This window comes from Chroicocephalus ridibundus, chromosome 1 (assembly GCF_963924245.1).
Source record: "Chroicocephalus ridibundus chromosome 1, bChrRid1.1, whole genome shotgun sequence".
NCBI classification, from domain to species: domain Eukaryota; kingdom Metazoa; phylum Chordata; class Aves; order Charadriiformes; family Laridae; genus Chroicocephalus; species Chroicocephalus ridibundus.
In genome coordinates, this window is record NC_086284.1 from 185,406,663 (window position 1) to 185,412,662 (window position 6,000).

Sequence of the window (6,000 nt, forward strand, 5' to 3'; positions counted from 1 at the left end):
ACTCCTGTTCAGATCAGTTGTATCACTAAGGAATCCAAAGTTTTCCTATCCACAAAACGTGTGAATTCAGTTTTCTGCCACCCATGAAGACCACAGTTGATATTTAGGCTATTCTACATCTCCATCATATAAATAAAGAAGGCTGACTTCATTAACCAACATCATTTACTGTTGCCATAGAAGAAAATCCGTAACCTCCAGCCAGTGTTTGCCTGTTCAAAATTATTAGCTGTTTTGCTCTGGAGCCACTGAGATTGTAAACACCATATTGCAAACTAAACTAGCTGGGCCCTTACAGATACATGGAGTTATACATCTATAATAAATTGCACAAATAATAGAAACATCTGGAGTATAATTTCTTCTCTGAATTTATTCCACCATGTGGAAGGAGTAGATAGTCCGCACTCATGCTCAAGTATGATACTCAAAGTTAGCAGTCAATAATGGAAGGAGAGAGGAGTCTTTAAAAATAAGAAGGGAATCACTTATACATTATTCCCAGATTTAATACTTGTACATAAAAGCATTTACCACTTTTATTGAACTATTTGTCAGTTTTCTGCTTCCTTTAAATATCAGTCTACATCCCTCTGTCTTGAAGACTAACTTTCATATCATGATTCATCTAGACAGAGCTGAGGCAATATTTTGTTGGCTCGATTGGTGTGCTGTTAAGTTTATGGCCCCATTCCTGCAATGGAAGCTGCAAGCACCTATTTCATTACTATTTGATAAGTAATTTGAGAGCCACAGATGGATGTCACTATGGAAACACGAGTGATTATGATAAAGCCCAATGAAACAAGAACGGACGCCTCCATGAGGCTGCAGCTTCCTTCTGTTTCTTCCTTTTTCCCAAAACAGTTTTCAATAATAATTTTGGTAAGACTCCCTTTCTGAAAGCTCAGACTGGCATCTGAAAAAACAGCTATCTCTAAATGTTATTCTTTTTTTTGTTTTGCTTTCCTATCCACCTGACTGGAAAAGCAATGGAGAACCCGTGTCAGTTTTGCATCCTTGCAGGACTGAGAAGTAACATGCCCTCCCAGGAGTACCAGGGGACTCTCTGGTCTCCAAAATATGAACAGGGCAACTTCTCGGTCTTTTCTAAGATTGCTTGTGTGTCTTGTAGGTGCCATTTCAATAACCACAAACCCAGGACACAGAGGTCTCCATAGGCACAGAGAACTCCTTTTCTCTTGGGATGATTGCCCCCCACCAGGGAGGCTCTTCAGATTATTCCCTTCAAGGACCTTGAGTCCACCATGTGCTAGCAGAGGTCAAGTAAAGAGAACGATGGAGGAGTATTGTCCCCGTTCTGGTACCAGTTACACCAGGAGCTCTGTACACAAACACTAACTAAAGCCAGCAGTGTCTGGAGACAATAATGCCAGCACTGTCAGGCTCAGAGCAGCCCGGAGCAGGGGAACTAGTGCTACAGCTGGCATGGTGCAGCAGAGGGTCCATCCAGACCCACCTTCCCCAAGGTCATCCCGACCCCTGAGCTACGACATCAGCGCTTCTTCCAGGCCCGTTTCTGATGACGGCAAGGGCGGCAGCACGTTTTTTCCTTTGCTGCTCTCCCCGCCGCGGCTCCCCGCCCACATTTCCCAGCGGAGCTGCCCCCTCCCCGGGGCGGGGGCGCCCGGGACCGCGGCTCCGCTCGGGGCGGGCGCTGCCGCATCCCCCAGGGGATGCGGCGGGAGGCGGCCCCGGCTCGCCGCCCCGCCGGGATGCGCGCAGGAGGCGGGATCGCGCCGCGCTCCCCCCACCCCCCAAACCCCCCCCGCTGAAGCTGCGGCCTCGGCCCGGCCCCGCCGCCCGCCTCCCTGCCCCGCTGTCTGTCAGAGCCGGGCGCCCACATGGCAGCGGGGAGCCGCAGGGCCGGCGGGGCGAGCGGCGTCTCCCTGCAGTGGCTGCTTTGGTACCGGGGGGAGACAGCGCCCGCGAGGCATCCGTCCGTCCGTCCGTCTGTCCATCCATCCCTGCGTGGGCGGCGGCTCGTTTGTGCGTGTGCGTGTGTGTGTGTGTGTGACTGACAGTGCGGCGCGCACAGCGCGGGGGGCGGCCGCCCTCACGCAGCCGAGCCGGGGGCCACGCCGGCGCGCCCCGGCGGCGGCACCCCCTTCTCCGTCCCCCGGAGCCCTCCCCGGCGGGGGCAACCTCAGCGGCCTCGCTGCTGCTCCTCCTCCTCCTCCCTCCTGGCGGGTAGGTTACGTTACCTGGTCTCTAGCTCGGGCTGGATCTAATCCCGCGGCCGCCGCCGGCTCCTCTCCCTGCCGCGGGGGTGAGTGGGCTAATTAATTTATTTATTTCCCATGAGGTGTCCTCGGCAGCAGAGCAGCGGCGGGACAGCCCGGGCCGAGCGGCAGGGAGGGAGGCCCGGGTGCTGCTTGCGGGGCCGACGGGGCGCCGCTGTCCCGGGGGTGCTGCCGGGGAGCGGCCGAGGCGCTTCAGCACCGGCGCGGGGGGGCGGGGGCTGCGGAGGAGACGCCTCCCGGGCTGCCCAACCCGGCCCGGCGGGGGCGCGGCGCCCGGCCCGGGGAGACGGAGCCAGCGCGGGAGGTGGGACGCGCCGCGCCGGGTTGCGCCGGGGCGCAAGGACGGGCGGGCAGGACGGGGCCCCCGGAGCGAGGCGTCAGCTCTCCCCCGCCTACCTGCGCGCCCGGGGGTCCCGCAGCCGCCGAGCGCGGAGTTTCCCCCCCCCCACCCCCGCGCCTCACCTCGCTCGGAGGTGCGGGCGGGGGAGCGTGCGCTGGCCGAGGGCTGGGAGGGCACGGAGAGCCCCACCGGCCGCCTGTCGCGGTCTTCGCCTCACCGCTGGCAGCACAAGACGCGCCCACCCACCACCACCCCTCCCCGGCCCCACCCCGTCCTCCTCCTCTTCAGGGTTGGGGATGCCAAATGTTTCGCATTGTAAGGCTGTTTGCACTCGCTGTTCTACGAAAAGGTTACAAAAAGGCGCATCAGTTTGCTCGTTAGGGGAAAAAAAAAGAAAAAAAAGAAAAAAGAAAAAAAAAAAAAAAAAACAAAAAACGGAAAAAGCCCCGGAGATCTTTTTGTGCTAAACGCGGGAACTTTGTTTTCTGAAGCAGGAACTGAAATTTCTCCAGTCAGCAAAGAGTTGTTGATTAAAATCGTGGTCACATCTTCCTTTGCCCCCATTTTCTCTCCCTTAAAAAAAAAAAAAAGTTACAAGAACTGTTTTGTATATATCATGAACATATTTATGAAAGTGGCCACTAAATTCTCCAAAAATTCTGTCCTTAAGGCTAAAATCCTGTAGGGAAGAAATAGAACATAATCATATAATTGCATAATTAAAGCCTTTACCATAATGCCTATTCTCATGGGTAAAGGTTGCACATTATGAGCAACATTTAAAGTGGTGTGAGTAATTACAGTTGTTGAGATTAAGTTGCAAAATGTGTACAAAAGAAACGTTGTTATCATGTGATTATTTTTTTTTAAAAAAACTTTATTGCATGTTCTTTGTTTAGCGAGAGCTTTATGAATAGGATCTTCACAGACATGTTAGGAACTGAGACTGCCTGTGTAGAATCATAGAATCATAGAATCATAGAGTTGCTGAGGTTGGAAGGGACCTTTAAGATCATCGAGTACAACCTTTAACCTACCCTGGCAAAAGCCACTTCTAAACCATGTCCCTAAGTGCCCCATCTACCCTTTTTTTAAACACCTCCAGGGATGGTGAATCCACCACCTCCCTGGGCAGCCTATTCCAATGTTTAATAACCCTTTCAGTGAAAAAATGTTTCCTAATATCCAATCTAAACCTCCCCTGACGTAACTTGAACCCGTTTCCTCTCATCCTATCACTTGTCACCAGGGAGAAGAGGTCAGCCCCCATCTCTCTACAACCTCCTTTCAGGTAGTTGTAGAGGGTGATAAGGTCTCCCCTCAGCCTCCTCTTCTCCAAGATAAACATGCCCAGCTCCCTCAGTCGTTCTTCATAAGACTGTGTAGGGAGAGGAAGAGAGAGAACTTGGGTTGTAGTTGGGCACGTTCCAGGTTGCTCAGCTGCTGGTGAAGGAGGGAAGGACTTGGTAGGGTCGTCCGTTTATTTTCCATTAATACCATTTGAATCCCTTAACTAGCATCAGCTACAGTGAACAAAAAAGTTTGAAAAATAATCTGGAAAGGAGCATGGCACCCCAAAAAAATGCTGCAGCATGAGTGGCAAAACACATCAAAGAATCTGTCCACAGAGGACTGCCATCTTGAAGCACAAATTCCATTGCCTATGAATCTGTTTGGTTTTGTGTGAGAAGTGTTAGGAATTATTCTGTGTTGTACACTATAACCATTAAACCAAAAACATAGACCCAGAAATCTCAGTAATGTAAAATTTTATCATTCCTTCTTTCTCTAGGATACTATTTTTATAATTAGTGTATCACCTGCTTCTACTGCAAGTTCTTCAGATGCAGAAGAGAATACTTTGTCACACGTTTGTAAAGTAGCCAAGTTGCTGCGTTCTCTGGGCAGATCCTGTCACCGTAGTCATAAAGAGCAGAAAGTAGTTCACTGGGAGGCACAGCAAACGCTTTATTCCTGAAACAGACTGAACAGTTTGGAGTCGTTTTGTGACATCACATAAGCTAAATAATAACTCAAGTGATATGCCAGAGTCCAGGGACATTTTTAGGAGCAAACATCCACGGTGACTGCCAGGGCGGCTCGTGGAAGTCACAGTTCCATTAATTTAGGTAGCAGTGGCCGTCATCTCTTGTGCAAGTGTGTGAAGGGAGCCTGTGCCCATCATCCCCACAGTCACAGTGTCTGTCCTGGCAGCAGGTTGCACTACAGGCTTTGGAAGACCAACAAGCACTCAAAAGGGGCCCACTGAGACAAGCAGAGGGAAAAGAAAACACTAAGCATACAAGCAAAGGAGGCTTGGGTACAGATGCCCATGGTCAAACTTTCTGTCACTTCCAGGCAGGCCCACAATTACAGGATTAAAAATGTGTAAATTAGGATGAAATCTGATGTAAGATCTTTCATAGAGAAGCTGCTAGTGCTGAAATCTGTTGTATACTTGGCATTGCATCTCTCTTCAAAATATTCAAATATTTTGTATGCCCTGAAGAAAATCATAGGACATATAGAACCTCAGACAGTTCCTGTAAAATGCAGAGCATGGCTACATTGTCATTTACAGTGAAATATTAAACTTCACATATTGTTTTATAGAATGTTAGCAAAGTGATTTTCAAAGGGAGCCGAAAATTAAATACCTGAAGATTGAAATGGTACCTGGTCTTGATTGCGTGGTTCTGTTCCCTCTACTGATGTGCCTTAACTAGAGTAAATATATATTTATATAGATATAAATGTAGACATTTTTCTGTAGATGTATACAATATATATTACAGACGATACATTTTACTCAGTGATATATGTGATAAGGTATATCATAGACACTGTAGTTGCTGTACTACCTAGTATATACTGCACACTATGTATACTGTACAGATGGATGTTTTCTATGTTTATATATAAGAAATCTGTATTTTATTGTATTACATATATTAACATATCTACGTAAAAATAGTAGATTATATTAACATATGCTAACCGTTACATAGGCATATACATTTTCTGTAAATACACACGTGCTTCATGCAGTTTCTTTCTATACCTCTTTTCAGAACACCCTCTCCAGGAAAAGTCTACGCGTCTTAATTGACTTGCTGTGTGCTTCACCGCATTTTGCGTTTTCTGACCTGAAGCAGAGACTGAGCCCAAGCTAACTGCAGTTACAACAGTGTGTGATTCTGGCCTACAGTCTGCACAAGTTTAGATACAGCTTACTGTCTGCATCCTGCTTAAAGTCACAAAAATTACCATGAGCCCTCAGACTAAAATTTGATGTATGATTTTATTTTTTATGTGGACCTCAATTGCAGTGGCATCAGATTTTTAAAGTGAATGCACTTCTCTGCCAGTGCTGCATATTGAAGGCTCTGAGTGATT

The 6,000-nt window shown here is 48.5% G+C and overlaps 1 protein-coding gene across 9 annotated transcripts in view; it reads right to left on the reverse strand.

The window, feature by feature from the left end:
* Positions 1-2,827, reverse strand: part of SLC16A7 (solute carrier family 16 member 7) — an 87,798-nt gene extending 84,971 nt beyond the window's left edge. For 4 of the 9 annotated variants that reach the window (XM_063323075.1, XM_063323077.1, XM_063323073.1 and 1 more), the window contains exon 1: positions 2,226-2,354. The gene's annotated coding sequence lies outside the window, so the exon portion shown is untranslated. Of the gene's footprint in view, positions 1-1,931; positions 2,364-2,660 lie in introns of those variants that run through there. The other 5 variants (XM_063323081.1, XM_063323078.1, XM_063323074.1 and 2 more) reach the window with 5 other exon arrangements.
* Positions 2,828-6,000: the final 3,173 nt, after the last annotated feature.